This window comes from Balaenoptera musculus, chromosome 1 (assembly GCF_009873245.2).
Source record: "Balaenoptera musculus isolate JJ_BM4_2016_0621 chromosome 1, mBalMus1.pri.v3, whole genome shotgun sequence".
In the NCBI taxonomy this organism is placed as follows: domain Eukaryota; kingdom Metazoa; phylum Chordata; class Mammalia; order Artiodactyla; family Balaenopteridae; genus Balaenoptera; species Balaenoptera musculus.
In genome coordinates this window covers 143,616,635-143,624,271 of record NC_045785.1, presented here as the reverse complement: position 1 = coordinate 143,624,271, position 7,637 = coordinate 143,616,635, and the positions used below count along the sequence as shown (strand labels likewise).

General features: G+C 34.2%; 1 pseudogene; it reads right to left on the bottom strand.

Annotated features, from left to right (window-relative positions):
* Positions 1-4,062: 4,062 nt before the first annotated feature.
* On the bottom strand, positions 4,063-6,919 carry LOC118880870 (annotated as a pseudogene).
* Positions 6,920-7,637: the final 718 nt, after the last annotated feature.

Genomic DNA, 7,637 nt, shown 5'->3' with positions numbered 1-7,637 from the left:
TCCCCCTTCCATCCCACTCAGAATCTGACAAACCATCCAAACCCAATGGAGCCAAGATGATCTTTTCTAGTCTGTGTGCACCTGAGTAACTTATAATCAAAGAGATCTATATCTGAATCTCAGCTTCACCACTTACAAGGTAAGTGACTGACACAATCCTCAACCTCTCTGAGCTCCAAATGCTTCATCTATAAAATAAGCATAATAATTTTCTTAAAGCTGCTATCCAGAATAAAGTGATCTAAAATGCAACACTTGGTATTTACCACACAATAATCATAACCTTCCTTTAACTGAGAGCTTATTTTGTGCTGAAAGAGAAAATGGTTCCCTTTTATGGGTTTGTGGGGTTTTTTTTTTTTTTTTTTGGTTTCTTTTGTTTTGTTTTGATTTCGCTCTGTTTCATTTTCCCTTAATGTTGACTATGATCTCTTCTACCTCTTTTGGCTTAGCATGTATCTTCTCTTCAAGACACATTTAATAAATATTGAATTCATTGTGGCCATAAATACCCACCATTACTTACAGTCCTTTGTGATCTTACTATCCAGCCTAGAAGGGGATTTAGATTGGATTGACCACTCTAGCTTGTCTGGAGCTGGCATAGGGCCAAATTCATTCCTGATTATGTAAATTCCAATCCCAGCACCACATATTGCCTTACCTAGGTGAATCCACATGCTTTACTTGTGATTATACTCAGCCTTTCACTATATTTCCTTTTTACTCACCACAAATGACCCTGGCTAGTTCAAATATATCACTAGCACTGAGAAAAAGGGGACTGAAATGCTTTCTTCCTGTGGCCCTTTATTAAAAATGATTCACCTCTCATTTTGTAAGAGGAGGCAATGAGCAAAGAAAGACGGTAAAGTAGAAGAAGGGAGAAAATGAAAACAAAATATCCAGAGGTAATGTCATCAAGGTGATGACATACATCATTCCAAACTTCAGTTCCCCTCACAAGACCAAATAAAAACCATGCATAGATAAGACACCATTGTGAAAATCCCAGAACCTGGGGGTAAGGCTGAAGTTCCCCACTGAAATTTGTTACAGGATACATAGTATTAAAAAGATGTAAAGTATAACATCAATAACCTAAAATGTAAGTGGGGGAGAACTAAAATTATAGTTTCTGTAAGTTATCAAAAGTAATTTATTACCAGCTTACATAGGGTGTTATAACTATAAGATTCTTTATGTAAGCATCATGGTAACCACAAAGGAAAAACTTGTAGTAGATACACATGATTATGATAAAGGAGTCAAAGCATACCGCCACAAAAAGTCATCAAGCCACAAAGGAAGACAGCAAAAGAGAAAGCAAGGAATGAAGGATCTATAAAAGAGTCAGAAAATAATTAGCAAAATGGAAATAGTGAGTCCTTACTTATCAAAAATTACTTTAAATGTAAATGGATTAAATCTTTCAATCAAAAGATACAGAATAGCTGAATGGATTAAAAAATAAGATCCAATGATATGCTGCGTACAAGAAATTTAGTTTTAAAGCTATACATAGACTAAGAATGAAGGGATGGAAAAAGATATTTCAAGCAATGTTAACCAAAAGAAAGCAGGGATAGCTATACTCATGTGACACAAAATAGACTTTAATCTAAAAATGGTCAAAAGAGACAGACGTTCATTTTATAATGATAAAGGGATCAACTAAACCAGATGATAAAACAATTATAAATATTTATGCACCCAACACTGGAACACCTAAATATATAAAGAAAGTATTAACAGAACTAAAAGGAAAAATAAACAGCAATATAATAATAGTTGAGGACTTTAATACCCCAATCTCAATAGGGGTAGATCATTCAGACATATAATCACTAAGGAAATAGCAGATTTGAACACTCTAGACCAAATTGAACTAACAGATATATACAGAACATTCCATCCTACAGCAGCGGAATACAACATGCTTCTCAAGTGTACGTGGAACATTTTCTAGGATAGATTACAGTCAGTCCCCTACATACGAATGAGTTCCATTCTGAGAGCAAATTCGTAAGTCCAACTGGTTTGTGAGTCCAACAAAGTTAGCCTAGGTACTGAACTAACACAATCGGCTATATATAGAACTGTACTGTAATAGGTTTATAATACTTTTCATACAAATAATACATAAAAAACAAACACAAAAAATAAAGAAAACATTTTTAATCTTAGAATATAGTACCTTGAAAAGTACAGTAGTACCAGTTACATCATCACTGCTTTTATGCTTGCTTCCAGACATCCTGGGCTTGAAATAAAGATACTGTACTGCTGTATTCTATACAGTACTGTACATTAAAATACACAAAAGCACAACTATTTGTAGAGGATGCACGCATGTAACAATGTACACCAGACATGTGAAATAACTTACATGATTGGACATGGAAACACATGTTCACATGTTTGAAAGTTCACAACTTGAAGGTTCGTATGTAGGGGACTTATTGTATATGTTAAGCCACAAAACAAGTTTCAACAAATTCAAGAAGATAGAAATTATCAAGCGTCTTTTCTGACCACAATGGTATGAAAGTAGCAAACAAAACAAGAGAAAAGCTAGAAAATTCACAACTGTGTGGAAATTGAAAACACATTTTTGAACAATGAATGGGTCAAAAAAAATCAAAAGGGAATAAAAAAGATCTTGAAACAAATGAAGATGGAAACACAACACACCAAAACTTATGGGATGCAGCAAAAGCAGTTCTAAGAGAAGAGTTTATAACTATAAATACATATATTAAGAAAAAAAGAAAGATCTCAAATAAACAACCTAACATACCTCAAAGAACTAGGAAAAAAGAAAACAAAGATCAGTTAGCAGAAAGAATGAAATAATAAAGATTAGAGGAGAAATAAATAAAATAAAAAATAGGAAAGCAAGAGAAAAATTAACAAAACTAGAAGTTGGTTCTTTGAAAAGACATAATTGACAAATTTTTAGTTAGACTAACCAAGAAAAAAAGAGAGGGGACTCAAAAAAATTATAAACAGAAGAGGAGACATTACAACTGATATCACAGAAATATAAAGGATCATAAGAGACTACTAAGAACAATTATACACCAACAAATAAGACAACCTGGAAGAAATAGATAAATTGCCAGACACTCACAACCTACTGAGACCAAATGATAAAGAAACAGAAAATTTGAACAGACCAATAATGAGTGAGGAGATTGAATAAAGAACCTCCCAACAAAGAAAAGTCCAGGACCAGATCATTTCACTAGTGAATCCTACCAAACATTTGAAGAATTAATGAATTTTGAATTAATTTAAAGAATTAATGCATTTTTTTCAAACTCTCCCCCAAAAAATGAAAAGGAGGGAACACTTCCAAACTCATGATACAATGTTAGCATTACCCTAATACCAAAGTCAGATAAGGACACTGTATGAAAAAAACTACAGGCCAATATCCCTGACAAATGTCGACATAAAAATTCTCAACAAAATACTAGCAAACCGAATTCAACAGCACAATAAAAAGATTATATTCCATGATCAAGTGGAATTCAAGGAATGGCTCAATATTTGCAAATTATTAAATGCAATACACCACATTAATAGAATGAAAGATAAAAATCATCAATAGATGTGGAAAAAGCATTTGACAAAATTCAACATCCTTTCATAATAAAAACTCTCAATTTGAGTATAGAAGGAACATACCTCAACATAATAAAGGCCATATATGACAAGCCCACAGCTAACATCATACTCAATGGTGAAAGGTTGAAAGTGTTTCCTCTAAGATCAGGAACAAGACATAGGCACCCTCTCTTAGTACTTCTATCCAATATAATACTGGAAGTCCTACCCAGACGAGTCAGTCAAGAAAAAGAAATAAAAATCATCCAAATCAGAAAGGAGGAAGTAAAATTTTCTCTGTTTGCAGATGACATGATCTTATACATAGAAAACTTTAAATTTTTTTCTAAGTGTTAAAGCAGAAATTTATTAAAATCTATTTATATAGTGTTTTACATACAAAAAAAATATAGAGTCCTCAACATTCAGGCAATCAACTCTATTCTCAAAAGTGCTTTGTGAGAAGACAGATTTCTTTGCTTCCCCCCTAAAAAGATACTTCTGTTTATACTCCTAAAAATGATGCATTTATTACACCACTTCTCATAAGAACAGTCTGGCTGAGATCACAAAACTTCTGCAGAGAGTGAAGAGATATTAGGAGAGAATCTTCTCCAGAATGCAATGCCTCATCACAGAGGTGTAGTGCAAGAGATACATAAAATAGTAGTTGCATCAGAGGAGTGTATGTACACCCAGCAAGTGGGCCATGAGAAAAGCCTGAGGCCCAGTAGGGTGGCCCCTAGCCACAAAGCATGGCCAGCTGGGATGCATGGCCTCCAGGGCCTCTTCCTCCTCTTCATCTTCTGAGGTGGCTGTCACTCTTGGAGATTCAGGTTCCATAACAGCATTGGTCACTTTACTAGGTGCTTTGTCCAAGGCCCCTGCTGTAATTTCAAACAGAATTTTGTCAATTTCCATTTCTGCTGCTTTTTCCATTTCTTCTTGATCATCTATGCTTTCAAAAGTGTTCTCTAACATCTCTCCATGTTCCCAGCCTTCTTCATCTCTTTGGACAATGCCTGCATTTATTAATCTATTTATTTTATCTTCATTCTATAATCTATTTATTTGAACTGGATTTATGTAATCTTCACAAGACTCTGAATAGCCTTCATCACTTCTGTGCTCTTCTACAGGAACCAGCCTCTCACAAGACCACAAGCTGGTTCTTCATCCCTGTGAGCACAGAATTCATGTGAGCTTTGGATGCGTAAAGCTTGCTCACAGCCTTCCTTGACCTGATCTCCTCTTTGGCCAGAACTACACAGATATCCTTCTGGTCCTTCTTAGCAGCATCTTTCAGAGATAGTTTTAGTTTTTCTACTTCTCTTTGGATGTTCCATATTTGCCTGTCAGCAACTCTCATTTCTTTTCTTAATCAATATGCAAAAATTGGTTGCATTTCTATATACTAACAACAAACTATCTGAAAAAGAAATAAAGAAAACAATCTCATTTAATAGCATCAAAAAGAATAAAAATACTTAGGAATAAACTTAACCAAAGAGGTGAAAGATCTGTATACTGAAAAGTATAAAACATTGATGTAAGATATTGAAGACACAAACAAATAAAAAGATAGTCTATGTTCATGAGCTGGAAGAATTAATATTGTTAAAATGTCCATACTACTGAAAGCAATCTACAGATTTAATGCAGTCCCTACCAAGATTTTAATGACATTTTAAAAACAGAAATAGAAAAAGAAATCCTGAAATTTGTGTGGAACCACATGAGAGACCCTGAATAACCAAAGCGATCTTGAGAAAGAAGAACAAAAGCAGGATGCACACTTACAGGTTTCAAGCTATATTACCTATAGTAATCAAAACAGTATGGTACTGGCATTAAAAGCAGACACAAAGACCAGTGGAACAGAACTGAGAACCCAAAAATAAACTCATGCATTTACGTCAACCAGTATTTGTCAAGGGAGCTAAGAATACTCAGAGAATAAGATAGTCTCTTCAATAATGAAACTACACCCTTACCTTACACTACTCACAAAAATTAACTTGAAATGGATTAAGACTTAAATGTAATATCTGAAACTACAGAAGTCCTATAAGAAAAAATGGAGGTAAGCTCTTTAACATTGGTCTTGGCAATAATCTTCTTGGGTTTGACACCTAAAGCACAAGCAACAAAAGCAAAAATAAATGAGTGGGACTATATCAAACTAAAAAGCCTCTGCACAGCAAAAGAAATAATTAATAATATGAAAAGGCAACCTACAGAATGGGAGAAATATTTGCAAACCATATATCTGATAAGGGGTTAATATCCAAAATATAGTAGAAGTTCATACAACTGAATAGCAAAAAAAAACCCCAAACCAAAACTAAAACCCCAAATAACCTAATTAAATATAGTCAAAGGATCTGAATAGGCATTTTACCAAAGAAGATATACAAATGGCCAACAGGTACATGGAAAGGTACTCAACATCATTAATCATCAGGGAAATGCAAATCAAATCCACAGTGAGATATCACCTCACACCTGTTAGAATGGCTATCATCAAAAAGACAAGAGATAACAAGTATTGGTAAGGATGTGGACGAAAGGGATCCCCTGTGCATTGTTGGTGGGAGTGTAAACTGGTGCAGTATGGGAGAGTACAAAGTTTCCTCAAAAAATTAAAAATAGAACTATCATATGATCCAGAAATTCCACTTTCGGGTACATGTCCAAAGGAAATGAAATCACTATCTCGAAGAGATATCTCTACTCCATGTTCAAAGCAGTGTTATTCACAATAGCCAAGGTATGGAAGCAACATAAGTGTCTGTCAATGGATGAATGGAAAAAAAAATGTAATATAGATAGATAGATAGACAAATAGATACAGATATATATAATGGAATATTATTCAGCCATAAAAAAGAAGGAAATAATGCCATTTGCAACAACATGGATGAAAGTTGAGGGTATTATGCTCAGTGAATAAGTCAGAAAAAGATAAATACTATATGAGCTCACATATATGTAGAGCCTTAAAAAAAAACAAACTCATAAAAACAGAGATTGGTGGTTGGCAGGGATTGAGGGAGGTGGGATGGGATGGATGAAGATGGTCAAAGGATACAAATTTCCAGTTTTGAAATGAATGATTTCTGGGTATCTAACGTACAGCAGGATGACAAAACAGTACTGTATTGTATACTTGAAAGTTTCTGAGAGTCAGTCTTTAAAGTTCTACACACACACACACACACACACATACACACACACACACACACACACACACAAGGTAACTATGTGAGGTGATGGATGTGTTAACCAACCTTATTGGTATAATCATTTTGAAATATACACATATATCAAATCAAATCATCACAAATGTACACCTTAAACTTACACATTATATGTCAGTTATATCACAATAAAAATGGTAAAAAATTCAAGCAAATGTGAACAAGGAAAAAAAGAAAACAATAATAATAAGGCAAGAAAGCAGGAGATATGTTCCATATAAGTCTGTAATTCTTCCAGGACAAAGGGACAGAAGCCAGAGAACTTCCCCTTCCTTTCCCCTACTGTGACACAAATAAAATATTATAATTTATCTCCTCTAGGAGACCAGAGAATTGCTGTCTCCACAGGAACTGGATTCCCCACTAATCTCTGAGACTGTACATTTTTGTAACTATTCTGAACAAATCATTGAATTAATTTCCTTACAAGAAAACTAAATTACTAATATTACCAAAATGTTCTCCCTCACTGGAAAATTCCCTTGATTCTAATGTTTGGGTTTATATGACTCCATTTGGAGTTGGTTTTAGGAGACATGATTTTTTTTTTTAAAGGAAATATTCAGTACTAAAGTTGGTCTAAGTGTTCTACTCCCTGTAGGCCAATATAAGCATTATTTTTTTGTTCTTGAGCTCTCCCTCTCATATTTTTTTCACACTCTGCTTTCATAGTGCTACTTTCCATGTAACATTTTTCATGTTTAAAAAAGTTTACAGACTTTTCAAGATAAATGCTGTGCCCCCCTCCCCACAAATACAAACCCT